Genomic DNA, 23,483 nt, shown 5'->3' with positions numbered 1-23,483 from the left:
GGAAATGTATATCCTCCTTCCACGATTTCCCAGACATCTGTTCCAAGGGATTGAAGATAGGCTATGGTTCTTACCTTCCAGTAAACAAAGTTTCTTCCATCAAAGATTGGTGGTCTGATGGATCCCCCACTTTCTTCATTACTCATGATGATGGATCTTCCTTCAAGCGATCAAGCTTTTTCTGAAGCACCTGCTCCGATCCCAATTGTTGGAAATAATATTGAGAGGGGGGGTGAATCAGTATTATCATATCAATAATTTAATTTTCAAAACTGATATGTATACGCTACTTCAGCTCAGTGAACTAGCGTGTATATGCAACTATACTTAATGCAACCAGCGTATATGCAGAGACCTTTTGATTTACCCAAATTATCATGTATTGAACTTTAATCAATATATCAAGAATTCATTAGACAGTGTAGTAAAAATAGATTAAAGCATCACACATAAGAAAGACACATGAACACCAAGATATAAAGTGGAAACCCAATGTGGGTGAAAACCACCTATTGTTGTCGTCTCTGTCTTCTTTTAATAATAAGAAAATTATGTTTATAATTTTTGTATTGGTGTAGTCTTATACCAGTACACAGGCTTCTACCTGCAGAAGGCCACAACCTTCTCTTGTTCTCCAGCTTCTACTGGAATGGAGCTACAACACCCTAGCTCTTGTACTAGTTGTTATGTTTGCTTAGTACGTAGGTGCCAACCTATAGAAGGCTACGACCTTCTCTTTTTCTTCCAGGGACCACATTTCATATATTTTCATAGTGGATCCATCAACAACATCATAAGTGTAATTCAATCATCAAATATATCTGCATCAACCAATCACCTTTTGAACCAACCACAACCGAATCAATCAATCACTTTGACAATCCATCAATATGATCATTCAGAATATTGTCACCAGAATACAGTAACCAGAACCCAGAACTCTGCAACATCAAACAACAGCAACTAAAACATATTTTATAAGGTATACGCTACTTTCATGTGTTGAACCTGCATGTACGCGCGCTTTCCTCAAAGCCAACTAGCGTATACATCTGCAAATATTAATTCATGATTATGTATCTATACTAGACTTCAGTTATACCCAGATCATATCATTTATAGAACAATATATGCATCAATATTCAGATCTAGAATATTCATGAGAAAAAACACATAATGATAGTTCATTTTGCACCTTAAGATCCTGATCCATCATTAGATCTTATCCTCCATCAACCGCTAAGTTTCCTCCTTGGTTCAAATCTAGCAATGCACCATAACCCGATAACCTACATACTAGATCTCACATTTCATTAGATATTCAATACTTGTATTCCTTGGCCTAATGATCTTCTCCTCCTTTTATAGTTTTAGGTCTTTCTCAATACCATGGACCAAAACCACTTAGGACCAATACCTTGGACCAAATACCTATGGTCAATACCTCGGACCAGATACCTTGGACCAATACCATGGATCAAAATACCATGGACCAAAAATTTAGTTTTCCAAGGTATACGCTCTTTTCCTTCTGTGAAAATGCGTGTGTACGTATACGCGACTTGTATACAGTGAACCTGCATGTATACACAGCTTGGTCAATGGTGAACCTGCGTATACCTCTCTTTCTTCATTCCGTGAAGACTAACATGCCATTCTTTGTTGTTTACCTGCTATACTGTGATCTTTCATCTGAGTGAGTTGCCTTCTAAACTGATTCCTTGAAGCTGCCCTGCATTTCATCACATCTGTAAACACTACTGTCGTGCATTCTGTCACATCTGATATCTGTTATAATATACAAGTGATTTGTTCAGCTACAAGTGGTTTGCCATCAAGTACAATACATACATCATAATGCCAACATCATAATGAGGCTGAGTGGCCTGGTTGCGGAGTTTTCCCAGTTGGACTATGTGTTGGATCAACAATATCAAGATGAGCTAGAGAGAGACTCTGAGCATGATCACACACTTAGATCACTTTTTGACATGAAAATGAACACTCAGAACATAGGAACAACATACCTTCCTTAATGCAACAACTTTTCGACGACTCCTACCAAGTGCGACACAAAAGATACACTTTGCGACGAAAGTGGCGACACTTGTGCGACAATGCTTGAAACTTTGGAAATGAGTGTGAAACATGTCTACATGATAACAACAACTCATTGTCACAAGGATTTCCCCTTGAATCAATCCAGAATTTTATTTTGATAAGTGATAGTTCCCACACAAAAATACGACACCTGCGAAATGACAAGAAAAGTGCAAACGACACTTGCGGTATGTGAATGACAGTGAAAGTGCCAGAGTGGAGATAACGAAACTAATTAAAGTGAGAGAAAGTAAAAGAGATAGTAAAAAGTATAAAAATGACACTCACGAAAGAAAGGGTTCGCAAAACCAACAGTTTGTAAAACTCACTGAATTAGAAATACAAACACAGCTAGAAGTGAGAAACTGTCAATGTTAGTGCGCACTAACTGTCGACATGGACTGAACATAGCGTAAGAACTGTCTTGATAGATTGTTCTAGTATTATTCGAGCTTGCGTGAAGAAGTGTGCTCATGAATTTTTTATGGATTGGGCATGTGTAAGCAGGTGAGTTCGACACTTACAATCTAAAAGGGGGCTCAAAGAATTAACAAAGCTAGAACTGAATTCTGAAAGGTCGATCACAAGATCCACAGTAGGTACCAAAATTCAAGTATATGGAAAATTTTGGAGGGTGTTTGTCGCAGCGACATCACTTTCTCAAATCATATCTTTGAAATTATAATGAACCATAGTCTGAAATACCACCACATATATCTAGATATCTCTCCTCTATCTCCTCCATATTTCATAGTTTGAAACATAGATAGAAATCTTTCAGATTAATCACATAGTTAGAATTTGGTCGACGTTTCGAACCAACTAATGTGGTCCATCCTTAGGACAAGGGTTTCGAACCAACTAATGTGGTCCATCCTCAGGACAAGGTTGACCTTGTCCTGAGGATGGATGACATTAGTTGGTTCGAAAAGTCGACAAAATCATAACTATGTGATTAATCCGAAAGATTTCTATCTAAATTATGGATCACAAAAGTCTTAGATCTAAGTTTGAAACATATTAGACAAAAGTTATAACGAAAATGCCACGTCGACTAGTTTGAAGCATATTTCAGGAGCATTTAAGAACTCAAAATTCCTCAAAGAATATCCAAAATTATAGAAAAACAAGGACTTAAATCCTCTCCTCTATTTTCTCCATAATTCACACTGTGAAACATTTCAAAAAACAAGTTATATAAAAAATTCCATGTTGACATGTTTGAAAAAAAATTCAAGAGCATTCAGGAACCCTAACTTTATGAGATCATATCTCTAAAATCATAGCGAATTAGAGTCTTAGATTTCTACCACATGTACCTAGATATCACTCCTTTATCTCCTCTAGTTTTCATATTTTGAAACATCTCAAATGAAAAAAAATTAAGGAAAATTTGAAGCTGACATGTTCACTCCACAAATCACTTTTTTGCTCCACCTTTAAGACACCAAGAGTATTCCCTAGCTTAAGTTGTTTTCCTTACACCTATTCTTGCTTAGGTGGTCTTCAAATAAACTCATCTATCATTTATTTATAGTGTTTCTATGTTCACTTAAGGGGTTGACTTGTAAAATTGGCTAAGTTGGCCATTACTTTTTGGTTGGGTCAACCTACTTTTTGGCTATACTAATGTGACATAATGTTTCATACATCCTCGCTACTATGTAATTAGAGGGTGTACCATACACCTTTAGATAGGTATTCAAATAATATATTTAACTATATATTTTATGCTCCCATCTGAGTTAGGTTATCGAAATTGGGCATCAAGAAAAAATTGGGTATCCAAACAATATTTCAAACAATCTCCCCATTGTCATGATGGAAGCCCTTAGTCAATTCTGTGACAATAATGTAGTACTCCCTAACCTTTAGTTGGACATCCATCTTGGCCTCCCTATAACTTTGACATTATTGGTATACCATGATCTCTAAGATCAATTACAACACAATATTAAAAAATTCCTCCCTTTTCATTAATGGAAAGCCTAGACATTTCAGCATTGTTGCTGAAGAACTCCCTTTTTGAGATCAATAAAAAACTACTACTACCCATGACCTTACACTTTCCTTTACAAATGATTTGAGAGGGATATCACAACAATTTTCTCCTTTAACTTCATTGAGGAAATATACATTACTTGAGGTCCTAGTTTCTTTTGCTATCAATATTCCTAAACTTGCTTTCGTTATTCACATCCTTTAGAATGATATGTGGTATCATATCCTTGATCACATATTTGACTTAGAAGATTGTGTTTTATACCTTCAACATATAGGACATTCTGTGTTTTAGTCTTTCCAATATCAAGACTAATTGTTCCTTTTTCAACTATCCTTACTAAAGCATTATCTCCAAATGTAACACTTTCTCCTTTTTATTCTTTTAGAAATAAGAGTTTTACTCTCATCTCCTATCATGTGTTTTGAACATCCACTATAAATAAACCGTTTTCTTGCCTTTCTTTCAACATATAGAGTGAGTTCACATTCCTCCTTTTTTCTTGCTTCCTTTTCCATACCTTTGTGCATTGTTCTTTATTCCTAATAATATATTTTTCCTTGCTTCTCTTAGGAAAACTTGTTGAGAAATCTATGGCATCAATAGTTACGTAATTTCTCTACTTATGATAACTGCTTGTGATAGGATTTTTCTTCTTAATTATGATCTTCTCTTTATTGTACTTATTATTGTGTTATTTTCATCAAGACAATTACCATATCATGAAAAAATAGATAGACAAGAGACACAGTATATAGTCTTGTCAGTCAGGGCCAAAACTTCTCACTCTTTGAGAGGAAAACCCAAACGAAATTCTTCTTATAGATCTTCAATTGACGAACACCAAGACCATGACAATGACCCTTGACACTAGAGTCCTCCCAAGACCAAGTTACTAGCCTCCTTTACCAACACTGCTCTTCTTCTTCCTCTTCTTGGCTTCCTTAGAATCTTAGTCTTCCTCTTCTCGGCTTCCTTGAGAATCTTGGTCTCCTTGAGGTCTCAAGAGAGAAACCTAATGCACTGCTAATCGACTCCTTTTAGCGAGATATTTTACCCAAACAATATCACTTTAATGTAACTACAATTTCTTCAACCTTCTTTTGGCACCTTCGTATATTTTGTCTTCACATGTGGGAGGAATACTACCCCAAAACAATCCCCTACGAACTTCACTTTCTTTTCTTCTTGCTTCCCTGAGATAAAGGCTTCTTAGAGTACGTTTTTCACACTTCCTTGTAGACTTTCTTGACCAAATTTATTTCTTCCAAGTGAGGTCGAGTACTTGTATATATATACACGTTTTCCCATGTCCTTAAGGCCGACATGATCTCAAGAATAGGCCGACTTTACCTTGGAGAGAGACTGACATCATCTTCTTGATTCTTCCTTCTTTGTAGGCCGGTTTGAAGAGGGCTAGTGACAAGGTCTTGGAGGATGAATTTACATAGACAAGTGGGACTCTTTACAATGTATAACATGTCTTCATTAAATGACAATGACTCTTTATACTTTTATGACTAGATGAAAAAATTCCTAAGGGCTCTCAATGGGTGCCTATATTAAAACTAAATCTCTTGCTCATGAAACCCATGATGCAAGCATTACAATAATTTTATTTTTCTTCTTTACACCTCTTACATAAAATCATAATTACATGTCATTATGAAGACCGGACCTAGTTACACTTTACAATACTCCCTCTTAATTAGGGAGGTATTCATAATGGTACTTGGTCATTCTCAATATGAAGAATTTCTCATAAGAATAATCATATTGGTAACACCTTTGTTTAGCATCATATTAACCAACATTATTATATAACAAGTGTTAGGGTCTAACCCTAGCCCGTTTATTTATGTAATAAACCCAATAGGGTCTAGTCATAGTTATAGTTAATTAAAGAGTTAATAAAGCCCGTATTAATAATTGTAAGTAGTTGACCCACATTTAAGAAAGGGACCAGAGTTAGTTGCAAACAAGCCATAATTATTAAATAAAATGGTTAACCCATGTTATGTAAAGGACCACTAGTCGTTAGGTTGTTGAAGGTCATTTAGCTATAAATAGTCGTAGTTAGAAGGGAAAGATCATCGAGTCTTATTTTTTAATCGAGCTCTGCTCTACTGGAGGTTGCCCCCTGGAAGACGCAAGTGAACATTGCTTTTATCTCTTAATAATAAAATACTTGTTGTTTTTCTCATGTTATTCTATGTTTGGGTTGTATTTCTTCGCATATTTGGTATTTTGGAATCCTCGCAGGTCAAGAGCATAATAAGTGATATCACAACACTTTCCAGGGCCGATGGTACCTCCATTTTTGGCATAATTTGTTTTAGGCTAGAGACATGATCCAGCGTCTTTAAACCACGACATTTATCATTGAGAGCATAAACCTATGGATTTGGGGAGGCATGCACGCAGGAAATACAAGAGGTGGTCACGCTTGTTGGACTCCCTTGTAACCCCTGTGGGTACCCCTTCGAGTAGTAGCGCATTAGACAAAACCGCACACGGACTACCTTCCACGTACCCTCTCGGTATATCAGAAGCCCCCTAGGCTCACCTGAAACCTCGCCTTAGGTAAGTCGGCGGCAGTCTTGCTTCTACAGTACACTGAGAACAACACTCGGGGAGATTACTCGTGTGTACGATAGGGTAGTTGGGTAGTATGGCTAAGGGTACGGTTGATCCTCCTTAGTTAGTGCCTTGAAATATTGGGTCGAGTACTATTGTTGGACCCTTATGTATATTGCGATCTATAGCACCTGACACTCCTTTGTGACCATAGTTCCCTTGACTCTTTGAAGATCGCCCATTATCTTATTTGCAATATTAGATCCACCAATTGGGGTTCTACTGCCGTAGTAGAATTTAGATATAACAGTTGGGGCTCGGTCGTTTCCGCAACAATCAGATCCACCAGTTGGGGTTCTACCACCGCAGTACAATTCAGATCTAGCAGTTGGGGTTCTATCACCGCCGCACCAATCAGATCCACCAGTTGGGGTTCTTTCGCCACAGTCCAACTCACATTCAGTCATTGGGGTTTCGCAGGTAGATTTGACCCTCTGTGTAGTGAGGCTTATGGCCACTATAGTCTCGGCCCAATTTTCGTAAGACATTGGGCAGGATCAAGTTTTATGGAATTTGCCCACTGCAGTATTGATCAGCGGGGAGTAAAAAAAGTCTGAGGCCTTCCTGGGACGCTTACAAGAGACTTAGCCCATAAGATACAGGAAGACGAGTTTATCGCAGTGGTACCATTCACTTGTTAGCTTCAATTTTCTGGCAGTCCCAAATTTCTTCGAAGTGACATCAAGTGACCGAGATCTATGTATGGTAGAAACCAGAGCACAATTCATGGCCAACAAGAAGATCGAGCGCCTTGAAAAAATGTTGGATACTTTCTAGGAAGATTTGCAAAAAAATACACAATTCATTGCACAAGTCACTACGAGCATGTCAGGGTTGCATCAGGAGGCACATGGTATTGTTGAACACATTGAAGGAGAATCTAGCCATCATATTCACTTCCATGGAAATCACCAACATTCCCACCCTCGGATGCCCAAGCTGGACATGTATAAATTTGATAGCTCTAATCCGGCAGTATGGGTAGCACAAATGGAACAATATTTCATTCTGAATGATATCCATGATGATCCAACTAAACTACGTGTGAGAGCCCTTTACTTGGACCAAGAGAGATGGTAATGGTGACAGTGGCATCGAAAATGCTATCCCGGGAACATAACTTGGTAGGTGTTCTCAAAATCCCTTTGTGACCGCTTTGACAAAGAATCTAATTTTTTGGGTCGTCTTACTAAGCTCCGACAGACAGGAAAAATCAAAGACTACATTGAAGCCTTTGAGACATTGGCCATCTGAACAGAAGGTCTAGGAGATGAATTCTACTTTGAATGTTTCATAAGTGGTCTCAAAGAAGTCACCCAAGCACATGTCCAGATGCACCACCCACCTACATGGATAGACGCTTGCAAAAAGGCTGTCGAAGTGGAACGTGATTTCGCTGCTTAGTCTACTCGTCCAAATTTCATAGCCAAGGGACACTCCACCCAAGCTCTGGGCCCTACCCAAACACTTAAGGTTCAAAAGGTGTCTCCAGAAGAAATGGTTGAAAGAAAAAAACAAGGATGCTACTACTGTGATGACAAATACTCCCCGGGGCATAAATTCAAGGAACCAAAATTCTTTCAAATTGATGTTACTGGTCACAACTCATCTAAGGAAGCCCCACCCCTTGGGGGACTAGAGGATGAAGTTGAGGAAACCCAGTAGGACAATGAGCTCACAGCTACGCCAGAGGAACTAGTTATCTCACTACATGCTTTGGCGGGCTTTTATGTGCCCCAAACTCTCAAAATCAAAGGCTTTCTTAAACATTGCCCTATATTAGTATTGATTGATAGTGGCAGCATTTTTGGCTTGTTGGGGCCTGACCTAGGTTCAGAGGTGATTTAGCCAAACAAATCCCAGTACTATTGGCCCTTTCAACAACAGTCCGTGGAGCGCGGACTGAGGTCTCACCCGAAGTAGTATGGGAGGGTGCTAGAACCAGGTTTCCGCACCCTAAATATGTTTGATGTGTTCAAGTGGTCCGTGGTTTGACCCTGCGCACATGTCGCTACGTGCACTTACCCATTCCTTGCAGCCTCAGGTGTTGCCTTCACGCAGCCCTACTCGGGGTCTGAACAATGTTATTACCCAAGTCCTTACTATTACTCTGATATTAGTTGATTAACTTAGCTTATTTGTATGCTTTCAGTTATAATTAACAATATTCACAATTCATACAAGTGCGCACAGTAAAGAAACAGTATATTCGCAAATGATATCATACACGTAATAACTCAAAATGGATACACATAATTGGTAACAAAACCTTTCTTTATTAATCTCTTATCCGATTATGGACTCGACTCTACCCTGCACACTCAGCTGCAGGGGTCTATGCACTCAGCTGCGGAATACTAGGCCTCTACGCACTCAGCTGCAGAGCCTTCTCCTACTCTATGACCCAAAGACACACTTAGACACTTGCTCTGTGCTTCTACTTTGCTATCTCATACTTTGCTCTTCAACTTAATCTCTAATATCTTTCATGCCCATTCTCTATTAGATGTCTTTACAACTTAGATCCTCGCTCTATTTATACAATTCCATGGTCTGCAGACCATGGGTAGGCTGACATTACATTACAAACTATGGCGGACAACCCTATGACTCTAACATACTTTCGTGCCCACAATTCACGGGGCTTTACAACATTATTCGGTCAAAACATGGGCTTTGAGCCCCAAAACATGCTTCGAGGGGGATTCCATGCCCAACGGGCCCCCAACACAAACATTGTGACTCTCCCTCAAGTCACTCTGTCGGCGCGGAAATCTTTTCATGGAGTCCCTCCAAATATCTTCAAATTGTGCTAATGTCGACAGCGCACTGCATCACTGCTTGCTGAATCTGTTGCATCCTCTGTTCTGAGACCTCCGTGTATGAATTATTTCCATACCTCTGTACCGATATCTGCTGCATATGTTTATAGTCTCGCGCCTTTTTCCAACTCATCGGAGCACGAAGACTGTGCTTCGGTCAGCTATTCAGATAGCCAACCCACCTATGTAGGGCTTCAAGCGGTTGTTGTTCACTTTGCCTGGGAAGGGTTCTCCATTTAGTTTGACTAATTGGACCATGCCTCCGTCTGTGACCTCCTTAACCATGTATGGTCCCAGCCAATGCATTCTGAATTTGCCTGGAAATTTTTCAAACTTACTGTCATACAGTAGCACTAAGTCATTTACCTTGAAGGTGCACAACTTAATATGGCGATCGTGCCAGGCCTTTTCTCATTGCTTTTGTACCTGCTAATGAAAACCAGCCAAGAACCGTTCCTCCTCAAGTTCTTCCAATTGTGCGAGCCTTTCCTCCAAAGCTTCGCGGTCCATCATTCCTGTGAGCACTGCTATGCGCAGACTAGGTATGATATATTCCATCGGCATGACAGCTTCCACGCCGTAAACTAACCGGAAAGGTGTTTGTCCCGTCAATTTCTTGCACATTGTCCTGTAAGCCCATAGCACTGTAGGTACGCGCAGGTCCCAATTGCTTCGCTGCACGTTGCACACTTTGGTTAGCGCAGTCTCTAGTATTTTGTTAAAATATTCTATAGTCCCATTGCCTTGGGGGTGATGCAATGTACTTTTCTGATGATACACCTGGAACTCTTCTATGAGCGCATTGATGGTTTCGTTCAGGAAATGTGTTCCATGATCACTCATTAAGATTTTTGGACAGCCAAATAGGGTGAACACATTTTCAAACAAAAACTTCACAGTCGTAGCAGCCGTGCAATCTTTGACCCGCTGCGCTTCCACCCATCGTGTCAGGTACTCTACCGCGATGATGATGTAGTGCGCGCTAGTCTTTCCCTAAGGTTTGATAGGTCCCACAAAGTCAATTTCCCATTTCTCGAATGGTTGCAGTGTCATTTGTGGATTCAATGGCATCTCATCCCTTCGCGATGGTTTTCCGGTCCAATGACATATATCGCAAGCCTTACAATACACTTTTGAATCCTGGTGAAGGGTTGGCCACCATAACCTTGCGCAAAGAATATTTTGTGCGGTCGCACGTCCTGCATAGTGTCCTCCTGCAGCGCCCCCATGTGCTTCCGCGAGAATCTGACTTCGTTCAAATTCAGGTACATATCTTCACAATATCTCGTCATTCCCCATTTCTTATAGGTGCCCCGCGATGACAAAAAAATTCATCACGCGCACCACCAATTCCTTCTTCTATTGGATGGAGTATTCGCGCAGTCCCTGTTGTCAGAAAATGGATTATATCTTCGAAGTGCCCGTCTGCGACGCGCACTGCAAAGAGTTGTGCATCAGGTAATCCTTCCTCCAAACTAGTAGGTTCCTCGCCCGTCTCAATACGTGACAAGTGATCTGGTCCTGCATTTAGGCGTCCAGGTTTGACCACGACCTCAAAGTCATATTCTTGAAATAATAAGAGCCACCTGCATATGCACCCCCCCAACACAGGCTTATTGACCAAGTATTTCAGTGCGGAATGGTCTGTATACATCTTGAAATGTCCTCCTAGCAAATACTGTCGGTATTTTTGGAGCGCATACACCATCACTAACCCCTTGCACTCAGTTGTGGAATAGTTCTTCTCGGCTTTAGACAATCTACGACTTGCAAATGCGATAGGGTGGTCCAATCCTCATTGCTCTCTTGTGTGACCATTGCTCCCAGCGCGATACATGACACATCAACATGGACATGAAACTCCACATCCCATTTTGGGAAGACCAGGATTGGAGCGGAGGCCAATTTCCCCTTTAGGACATCCAAACTCTTCATGCAATCATCATTCCAGCAGAATGTGACATATTTTTCAATAGTTTCTCCATCAACACGGTGATTTGGGCATAGATTTTAATGAACTTCCTGTAGTATCCTGTGTGTCCCAAGGTAGCGCGCAACTATTTAACACTTCGCGGTGCTTCCAAATTTAGAATTACTACAATCTTCACAAGGTCCACCATCAGGCCCTGTTTGTAGACCACGTGTCCCAACAGGTTTCCAAAGGGAATGAGGAATGTGCACTTCTTAAGGTTTAGCGCGATCTGGTGTCGTTGGCAAGTATCCAGCATCAAACGTAAGCTTGCTATATGGTGTTTAACTAATCCGAAGACAGTCCAGTTATCCAGATAATCCTCCAGGAACTTGTGGATGTATTCTTTGAATGCGGCAACAACGATGCACGAAAAGATGGTTGGTGCATTCTTTAATCCAAACGGCATAACGATGTATTGAAAGTAGCCCCATTCCGTTGCGAAGGTCGTCTTTCTCCTGTCTTCTGGCGCGATTTTGATCTGGTGGTACCCTGAGAACCCATCCGTGAACGAGTATGCTTCTTGTCCGCCAACGTTTTCAAATACTTCATCTGTGAACGGTGTCAGGAATGGATCATGTACACAGGCGTCATTCAGCATCCTAAGTCCACGCATACTCTTATTTCACCCTTGATCTGATAATCACCCTATGAGTGACCTCAGTTGAAGATTTATTAAATAAAAAGGTATTACAGACCCATGTGTTGGTGTGTGTGTTCTGTGTTATTGAAACAATGGATCGATTAGATTGCCAATACACAGAAAATAAAGGGAAAGACAACAGAGAAATATAGTAAGAAACACAAACAGTTTTTAATAAGGATTTCACCCTATTCTCTAGGGCTACGTCTCCGATCCAGCTTCAGTGGTGACCTTGTTTTATTGTGTCTTTCAGCAGAGAAATTACAATGCAGGGACTCAATATGAGTTCTCCTGTAACAGATTTTACTTGGCAGGGTGGTTCTTGGATTCCCCAAGCCACTCGGAGTTCACAGACTCTTTTCCTTCCTACCAGCTCTGTGACCCTCAGTCTACAGTGGAAAGATACAACTATGATGCTCAATCCTGACAGATTCCTCTATGGGAAGGCTTGATTCTTCAAGCTCTCTGGTGCTCGATGCTGCCTGTGGTCAGCTCGGCCCTCTGTCTCCTCTGCTTGGCTTTACTGCTCTCCGTGCTCAGTCCTCCTCTCAGGGTTCACTGTTCACTGTCTCTCTTGGTCGCTTGGGCTCTTTGCTCTCTCTCTGAATCTCTATTCAACTATCTCTGTTCATGGCTTCAGCCATTCGATCTCCAGGCCTATTCGGTTCCTCTCCCGCCTATGTCGATTCACCTACCGCCTGTATGCTTGGAGTTCCCTATTTGGCGTCGGCATGAACACTTGAGAAGTAGCCACGCATCCCCATCGGAACAGCACCAACCTGTTCGTTGATTCGTTTCCTCGGTTATGTCGTGGATAGGTTCTTTCTCCACCGTGGCGATCAACGGATTCTGAATCCCCTTAAATCGAGGCTTAATTCCCTATCGATTATGCTTCTGTCTATCGGGCGCAATCTCAGCCGTCCAATCTGGGCTCCTCCAGATCTGACGTCATACGCACGTCGAGCGCAGTTGACTTGCTCGACTGATAACACGTGATCACAGTGGTTTTTCTCCCACCTCCGCTGCCACGCTTCGATCACTGAGTGGGATCGCTCCGCTCTCCTCCAAAACCTCTTACCGCTCAAGGGCACCCCGATCAAACCGTCGGTTTCCAAGTCATGGGTCCCACCTTCGTACGTTGGTGCTTTTCGTTTCTCCGCCCACGGTTCTTCGGCTCCCAACGTGACCAAGGGCTTAAGATCCCTCTATTTCGGCCCTGTTTTCCCAACAATGCGCGATTAGCGCTAGGCACTAATCGCACATCGAAAATCAACTCCTTTTCCCGTTCCGAGGCTCCCAAGGGCTACATCGACCTCCTACGCAGTCTCCATAGGCCTCGGTCAACATGCTTTGACCGAGGTCCTCGTCGTTCCGCGCCGGTTGCCATGGCCACTGGTTCAGGGTGTTTTCGATTACTGTTTTGGATTCTTCAAGGATTTGTTTCATCCCGATACAGTAAGGGTTCTATGACAGTCGTTTATGGATCTGATTTGGATCATGACCTCCCTACTGAAAAGCTTTTGGACCACCAAAATTTGGTTTTCTTCAAGCATTGACTAAGTGAGGAAACTGTTGTCTCACTTGTCCAATCTCAATCCACTTCGCACTGCTCGACTTCAAACCTTTAAGGCCAATCCTGAGGTATTCCACCTGTCCACTGCGCATTGTCCTTACCTTCCTGTCCAGTACTGTGTCTTCCTGCAACTCATTAAGATATTCGGGTAGCAGGTCATCAACAAAAGGCAATTGACTCTGCTCTTCAGGGTCCTCAATCATTGAAGGTTCAAACAACTTCAAGCAATATGCGTTCACGACTGAGTAGATGTGCATGTAAGCTGGCAGATCAAGACGAAAATCATTTTCATCAATCTTCTCAAGTATCATGAAGGGTCCATACCTGATAGGTTTTAGCTTCTTACCTTCACGTTGCATCCTGTCCTTGTTGATATACAACCAGACTTGGTCTCCAACTTGAAAACTATGCTCCATTTGATGCTTATCATGCCTAGCCTTGTACTTGGGCTGGCTCTTTTCCAGTTGTTCCTATACTACCTGGTGGATCTCCTGGATCTGTTCAATGAACCTAGTTGCATTGTCCACATCACTGTGTCCATCAACCATGGTATCTTTACCAAAGACAAAATCCAAGGGAGACCTTGGTATGAAACCAAAGCAGGTCTCAAAAGGAGATCTCTGGGTAGAAGAGTGTTTGGCTCCATTGTAAGCATGATGCACATAACACAAGTGTTCATCCCAAAGCTTAGGGTGTTTGCTACAATATCCTCTCAGTAACTGGATCACTGTCCTGTTAACTACTTCTGTCTGGCCATCTGTTTGTGGATTAAAAGCTGTGCTTTTCTTTAATTTGGTGTCCATTAGTTCCCACAGACTGGACCAAAACTTCCCCACAAATCAGGTGTCTGTATCAGATACAATAGAAGTGGGTAATCTGAAATGAACCCATACATGTTCAAAGAATAATTTTTCAGTTTGTTCAACTGCAATCTGTTTACTACAGGGTATCAAAATACACATTTTGCTGAACCTATCCACAACAACATATAGATAATCATGACCTTTCCTAGATTTAGGCAGTCCTCCAACAAAATCCATGGAAATGATTTCCCAAGGGTGAGAAGGAACTGGCAATGGAGTGTACAAGCCTAGTTTTCTGTTGTTGGGCTTTCTTTTAGCACACATAGCACACCCCTTTACATATCTAGAAACTGTCTCACTCATTCTTGGCCAATAGCAGAACCTTTGCAGCTGTGCAACTGTTTTACTTACCCCAAAGTGACCTGATATCATAGAAGTGTGTGCTTCCCTAATTATCTTCGCTCTCTCAGTTTATGGAATGCAGAGTTTCCCACAATGATATAAGAGTCAGTCCTTCACATGATAGTCCAATTCTTCTACTCTTTTGCCTTGACTCAAATTTGCATATACATCTTTAAAGTCCATATCCTGAGCATACTGTTCTATGTAGCTTTCATGCAACATAGAATTATGCTTAAGTATGGTAGATGCATTCATAATGAGTCTAGATAACATGTCTGCAACCTTGTTATGTATGCCCTTTTTATATCTGATGACTAAATGAAACTGTTGTAGAAAACCCATCCATCTATAATGTCTTGATTGTTGCAACTTAGTTTGGGAGTGTAGATATTGAAGTGGCTGATGATCAGTATGTATTACTGTTTCTTTGCCCATTAAGTAAGCTTTCCACTTTTTCACACTCTGAACTAATGCATACAATTCCTTATCATATGTAGGATAGTTGACTACTGCAGGACTAAAAGTCTCAGAATGATAACATATGGGTTTACCGTGTTGTGCCAACACTGCTCCCATGGCATAGTCACTGGCATCAGTTTGGATCTCAAATGGTCTTTGTAGATATGGCAGTGCTAGTACAGGTGTTGTACTAATTTTTTCTTTCAAGGTGTCGAAGGCTTTCTACTGTTTGCCTCCCCACTGAAACACCTTGTTCAATCTTGTCAAAGCATGTAAGGGAGCTGCAATTGAGGAAAAATTTGAAATGAACTTCCTCCAATACTGTGCTGCTCCTAAGTAGCTTCTCACTTCTGTAGCAGACTTGTGTTTAGGCCAGTTTTTGCCACTTTTGAGGGATCTATTTTCAATTCACCCGCCTACTATATGACCGAAATAATTTAGAGAGGTTTTGCCAAATTCACATTTGGAGAGTTTAACATAAAGTTTTTCTCTTTTCAAAACATCTAATGTCTGCTTAACATGCTTTAAATGTTCTTCCCACGTTTTACTAAAAATCAGAATGTCATCCAGATACACAATAACAAAATCATCAAGAAAAGGTTTGAGTACATCATTCATTAATCTCATGAAAGTAGCATGGGAATTGGTCAAGCCAAAAGGCATAACCAGCCATTCATACAATCCCTGCTTTATTTTGAAAGCAGTCTTCCATGCATCTTGATCTTCAACTCTGACCTGATGGTATCCACTGTGCAAATCTATCTTGGTGAAATAAACAGCTTCCTTCAGTTGATCTAAAATATCATCTATGCAAGGAAGGGGATAACGATTTTTTATCGTTATTTTATTCAGTGCTTGGTAATCAACGCACATTCTCCACGAGCCATCTTTATTTCTCACCAAAACGATTGGTGACCCACATGGTGATGTGCTAGGCCTGATGAACCCTTTCTCGAGAAACTCCTGCACCTGCTTCTTGATTTCAGCATTCTCTAAATCAGATAACCTGTACATCCCAATGTTAGGCAAAGGAACATCTTGTTGCAAAATAATATCGTGTACTATTCCCTTTTTGAGTGGCAGACCTTGAGGTTCTTGAAACAAGACATCATACTCTGAAACAATCTTTTCTATATCAGCTTGCTGATTAGAATTACAGCCCTCAAATACATTGGTTTTATCAATTTTCTTTTCCTTTACAACCATTAGTAAGACCTGTTTGCATGAATTTATCATTCTTTTCATCTGTCCTGAGTTTATGAGAGTATAATTATTCTTGAGCTTATGAGCTCTTACAAAGTATTTGATTCCATCTTTAACAAGTAGATACTCGTTCTCGGCTCTGTAGAAAATAGCCTTTCTGTCATACAAGTAAGGACTTCCTAAAACAATTCCACATATATCCAAAGGAATTACATCTAACTCAACCTCATCTACAAATGTTGACCCAAAAGAAAACTTGAGATGCACTGTCTAGTCACTTGTAGTTGTGCTTTATCATTCAACCACCCTAATGGGTATGGCTTCTTATGAGGTGTAGTTGCTAATCCTAATTTCTTTACAATTGCTTCAGAAATCAAATTTACTTGTGAGCCACTATCAAACAAAGTATCAATCTTTTGATTTTTGGAAACAACTCGAATATGGAAAAGCTCATGCCTTTTTCTCTCATGCTCTTCATCAATAACAGATTGAGCAGAATTACTAGTAGATGCCTCAGAATTCTTACCTTTTATACCTGTGGCTGCAATGATTGTTTCATCTCCCGATTCTAACCCCAAATCTTTCTGAATAGCTGCATCAGTCTTCTTCTTCTTGCCCTCGGACTTCATAGGTCTCAGCTCTGGATGCAGAATCCAACAATACTCATCATCATGCCCCTCCTTTTTACAGTGAGTGCATGAAGCTTTTCCTTTCTGTGCAGCTTTAGCCTTCCTTGCTTTCCACTTCTGCTTTCTTTTCTCCTTGCTCTTGCTTACAGTGGGTTGGGATGGTCCCCCAACTTTTGGATTTCCATTCTTTCCTCTAGCTTCTAGATGAGTAGCTTGTACAGATACCTCATCTATACTAGTGGGATTAAACATAAGGATGGTGTTAGTGTCAGTCTTTCCAGCCTTCCTCCAGTAATCAAATATGCTCTTACAAAGTGGTCTCAGAGTGTCAAGGTCAAATTTTGTCATTTCAGTGAGTCTTCAAGCAAAATTTGGTCACTAGGCATTAGGTCTAGGGTTTGCTTTCACTCCTTCTAAAGTTGTCCAAATGTCGGTCCATGCCATCATTCAGCTGAGTCTATCATCATTCATATGGTTGTTATCATCATGACAAGTTCCATTGGGTCATTTTACAGCTTATTCATGCTTTAGTTGTGCCTTGGTAAGGTCCATTTCCCTCTCTTAGGGTTTTAGAGGTAATTTCTCTTGGATGGTCAAATCATTAGCAAAACTTGTATCCAGATGTTCATACACCTTCCCCTATCCTTCATGTACCTTATTAAACACTTCTCATCCCTTAGATCCGCCAAATTCCTCATTTTCGCACAAACCCTAGTTTCTTGCTACAACTTGGCAATTTTCTAGGTTGGGCCTGTGTTTTGCCCTTTTAGACCCCTTCCCCTCACTCGATCTCTAAGATTCCACTTTCCCCTACTTCCTAAAATCCCTCCCTACTTCCAAAAATTTACCCAAGAATTTAGAAGCCCCTCATCCCCTTCATTTCGCTTCATTTCCACAAAATTCCTTGTTTCACACATCGGGATAAGTTTCACTCAAAAGATGTTTTAGAGCAATCAAAGATATGAATTTTGGAAAACTGAGAGAGGTTTTTGTTCACAACAGGCCAAGGAAGAAAAACCTCCTTCACTTTTTACACAAGTATCATGGTTTTATATAAATGTCAAAAATACCGTTGCCTCAAGAGAATCGAATGCACCTCTGAAGTGACCTTGGGAAAATCAAGTTTTCTCCTAGCTTGGTTGGCCAAATGACTTTCTTGATGAGTCAAATGATAACTAGATACAAATATATTTCCAATGAGCTATTATGAGCTCAATTTGGAGTTGACGAAGGCATTCAAAAATTGACTGCAACAGCACTCTGCCTTGAGGAAGCCTCAATTGGCACATTTTGACCAGTCATGGGAGATTTGATTTTTTACAAAGCAAATGAACTCCAAAGTGAAAAATTATAGTTGTTTTGGAAAGTAGACTCAAAGACCTTTCCAACAAGCTATTCTGCGCCCGATTTCAACACCGGGAAGGCCTCCAAAAGCCTCCTGCAAAATGCACTATGTAGCTGGGTGCGTGCTACGCATCAGGGTGGGCGCGCTACGCACGAGGGGCGCGCTACGCATCAGCACACTTTTCTCAGTGTAAATTTACTCGTGCGCTATGCACCAGGGGTGCGCTACGCGTTGGGTGAGGCACGCTACGCGTTGGGAATTCTTCCCAGAAATTCGCCAGCAAGTATTCAACTCCTCTCCTAACTCAAGCAAACCACAGGTAGGCTTCATTTCCATGGCTGGTTCTTGGTTTTGCAAGATTAATGAGAAAAAATTATGATAGATGTGCCATGAAAATTAAATGTAAAAACCCTAAAGTTGTTGTGTGGATTCAAAGGCCTAGTTTGCTAGGGTTTCAAAATTACATGCTGCCAAGGTTTTCCCACTTTTGTGTTTCCTACCCCTCCCATATTCACCAACATTTTCCCCAATAATTCCTCCTAAAACCCTATATTATTCTCCCTCCAATACTAAACCCCTCCCTTCTACTACAAACATATTTTTCCTACCCTACCTCATCCTAAACCCTAAAATTTGAAAATTTTCATGTCCCTTCCCTTCCCTAAATTCCTTGTTTTATTTCCATTGTCCCCATTTCCCTAATGTTTCCCCTTTCCTAACAGCTCCCTTGTATATTTGTGTCCCCTTGGTCACAACATTTTGAGAAAAAGAAAAAGCCTACAGTCAATTTTGCACACAGTTGTATATCAGCATATATATATTCGAGCCACCTTGTTTTTAAAGAACATGTCAGAGACCGAGTCAGATTATGAGCAGGATTATGATAGTGATTCTACACCAGAGGTAAGTGTGCCAAGGAGGTATCACAAAGGTGGAAAAGGTGGTCATCATGTCAGGAGGAGCCTACTTCTTTGGCTCAATTGCAAGCTTGTCCACTTGCAATGGACTGTTTTCGGTATCAATCATGTTTTGAATACTGTGAGCGGATTTCACAAATTCATCATCATCGTGAATTAGCTCGCTTGTTTGTTCTACATTTACAGGATGGTCATGTAAACCTTGCCGGAGTGAATTTCACCTTGTCACCCGAGACTATTGCTCAGGCCACTGGGATACCAAATGTAGGGGAGGAACGGCTGAAAAGGGCCAATAGAGATCATGCATTATTGAAACACATGGTTATGCATTACAAGGTCCGGAACTTGGTTTGCAAGGCACGAATTAGGAGTCTTAAGGCAAAATTGAGGAAAAGGGTCAAGAAGCAAAAACGACAAAAGGAGCTTGATCGTCTTGGGATTTTGGCCGAAGCCTCTTTGACTGAGCATAGTACTTGATTGGGGACCCCCAGCCCAAATTTCAAGAAATTTGGGGAAAATTTTGTCAATTTTGAAATTTTTATGTAAAAAACAGGTTTTTGGGCTCAACGCGTAGCGCGCCGCGCGCTACCCTGAAGATGGGGAGGTCCAAATCACGAAAGGTTTGCATTTTTGGATTTGTCATGATGAAATACACCTGCTCAGCCACTGCCAAGGCATTTCATCAAGGTTTGGGTCCCCAAAAGGTCAAAAAACATGCAAAAAATGACCTCACTGCCCCTTTTTGGACACACAGGAAGCAGTCTTGGGAGAATGAACTTTTGGAGGGGCAAATGGACATCAAATTGGAAAATTCCACTTGGGTTGGAAAGTAGACATCTAGGGCTTTCCAACAAGACAACCTGAGCTCAATTTGGATGTCGGGAAGTGCCCCAAAATCAGGTGGAAAGGTGCGCTACGCGTAGGGCTCAGGCGCGCTACGCATCAGGATTTTTTGCACATTTTGCACCTTCCAGCTCAGGAATTCGCCCAGTTTTGACCAATTTTGACTTGTGATGGGATTTTTCACCCTCCTTGATGTAATTGATGTAATTTTATGTTGACTTGACACTTATTTACCTATTCTAGATTATTCATTCATAAAATAGCAAAAATTTAATGAATGAATTGGTTTCCTAGCTTATAGAGGCAAGTTGTTTTGACTGCCTAGATTATAGTGCTTTGTTTAGAATTGGTTGAAACAGCTCCTAGGATGATGAGCTCGACCCCTAGAGGCAAGGGAATGTGTTAGCTTGCCTATATTATGTATTTTCTTAGTCATTTTCATGGTTGGACTCTTTGGGAAGAGGCTTTGAGACTTTATTGTACATTTTACTTCAGCATTTTAGCAAAGGGAAGACCAAGGATTTGCAGCACTATTTGGAATTCTTGTGGCTTTATGTCTTGATGGTGTGTTTCTTTTAGTACTTGTAAGTTTGTTATGTGTATAATTTTCCTTCTCTCGTCTTCTGCAATTGAACAAATGAAGTGTTAAGGTAGAATCCATAAATTTGCTATGCTCTGCCTTTAAATTTGTTTAATTTTCCATGTTTTCATCAGTTTAAGGAGAACCCTTGCGCTTGCTTGCTCTCCTTAGCTCCTCACCTGTCTGATCTATTCACCCCATCACTTTAAAAGCATCAAAACAATTGCCTACCTTGCTCCAATCAGAACTCTGTAGAAACTGTGTCTCATCCCCGCACCCAAAATTGCTTTTCCCTTTGATTCAACAAAAATCCCAAAAAATCACCTTAAAACCTCTGCACTTAATATCTAGCCTAAGATCAGTATTCCTTATTGGTCATCTCAGCCCCTTTTGATTACCTTTTTCCGAGATAGACCCGGAGAGGGCCCTCTCCTGTCCTCGTAGGGCTAGCTACAAGGCTGAGCGTGGTTTGATGTGGCCTCGAGTTTTACCTTCCTCAGCCTAAGGCAGACTTGAGCGCTAACAGATGGTATGCCTCATGTAGCTGTGTAGACCACCAATGTACTTCAAAATAATTTTTGGTGAGTCTAATGAAATACCCAAAATCAATGCTCTCTTTCGGAACTCTTGAGTATACCCTTGTACACTTTGCCCTTTCAACTGCCGAAGAGTTTGCCAACTCATCATGGCTTGTTGCATGTAGGCCAATGAATAGAACTGCTTCTTGATTGCAGTAACAAATTCACTCCAGACAGAGATGGTCTTACCATGCTTCCTCATATCAGCTTGGGTTCTGCCTTCCCACCAAACCAAGGCAGTGCCCCCTAGGCATAGGCTTGCCAGATGAATCTTGCTCTTGTCTGAGACTATATTTTATACTCTGCAATACACATCAATTTGTCTAATCCAATTGTCCAACTTTTCAGCATTTAGCTCTCCATCATATATAGGCAAATCAAATTTAACATCTAACTTAATCAAATATGCTTTCTTATTATGCACAGGGCTACTAGGAGGTGTAGGGAAGCTTTCTTCTTTCCCCTTTCCTTTGGAGTGGTCATGGGAATGAGATTCATCTTCTTCTTTATCTTGCTTAGAGCCTAATGAATCTTCACCCTTATGCTTTCTAAAGTCCCTATACATTTATTCTACCATAGACTTTATAGTTAGGAAACTTTCTATGAATTGAGGGTCTGGCCCTATAGAACCTTCTTCTGACATTGTCTTCCGAGAATAGACTCGCCCAATTTCAGGATTAGTTTCCACCAATTCTCCTTCTCCTAATTTGAGCTTTGATCTAGTGAGCATTCACAGCTAAACCAACACAAGCTTGTCTAACCTTACAGCCTAGAGCTCTGATACCACTTGATCTGATAATCACCCTATGAGTGACCTCAATTGAAGATTTATTAAACAAAAAGGTATTACAGACCCATGTGCTGGTGTGTGTGTTCTGTGTTATTTAAACAACGGATCGATCAGATTGCCAATACACAGAAAATAAATGGAAAGACAACAGAGAAATACAGTAAGCAACACAAAGAAACAAACAGTTTTTAATAAGGAGTTCACCTTATTCTCCAGGGCTACGTCTCCGGTCCAGCTTCAGTGGTGGCCTTGTTTTATTGTGTCTTTTAGCAGAGAAATTACAATGCAGGGACTCAATATGAGTTCTCCTGTAACAGATTTTGCTTGGCAGGGTGTTTCTTGGATTCTCCAAGCCACTCAGAGTTCACAGACTCTTTTCCTTCCTACCAGCTATGTGACCCTCGGTCTACAGTGGAAAGAGCCAACTGTGATGCTCAATCCTGACAGCTTCCTCTATGGGAAGGCTTGATTCTTCAAGCTCTCTGGTGCCCGATGCTACCTGTGGTCAGCTCAGCCCTTTGTCTCCTCTGCTTGGCTTTACTGCTCTTCGTGCTCAATCCTCCTCTCAGGGTTCACTGTTCACTGTCTCTCTTGGTCGCTTGGACTCTTCACTCTCTCTCTGAATCTCTATTCAACTGTCTCTGTTCATGGCTTTAGCCATTCGATCTCGAGGCCTGTTCGGTTCCTCTCCCGCCTATGTCGATTTTCCTACTGCCTGTGTGCTTGGAGTTCCCTATTCGGCGTCAGCATGAACGCTCAAGAAGTAGCCATGCGTCCCCATCGGAACAGAGCCAACTTGTTCGTCGATTTGTTTCTTCAGTTATGTCATGGATACGTTCTTTCTCCATCGTGGCAATCAACGGATTTCGAATCCCTTTAAATCGTGGCTTAATTCCCCGTGGATTCCGCTTCTATCTATCGGGCGCAATCTCAGCCGTCTGATCTCGGCTCCTCCATATTTGACGTCATACACACGTCGAGCGCGGTTGACTTGCTCGACTGATAATGCGCGATCACGACGGTTTTTTCTCTCACCTCCACTACCACGCATCGATCGCTGAGTGGGATCACTCTGCTCTCCTCCAAAACCTCTTACCACTCAAGGGCGCCCCGATCAAACCGCCGGTTTCCAGGTCATGGATCCCACCTTCGTACGTTGGCACTTTTCGTTTCTCAGCCCATGGTTCT

This window comes from Pinus tabuliformis, chromosome J, assembly GCF_031772625.1.
Source record: "Pinus tabuliformis cultivar Carrire ecotype Pingquan chromosome J, CPIR1, whole genome shotgun sequence".
NCBI lineage: Eukaryota > Viridiplantae > Streptophyta > Pinopsida > Pinales > Pinaceae > Pinus > Pinus tabuliformis.
This window is presented reverse-complemented; position numbering follows the sequence as displayed.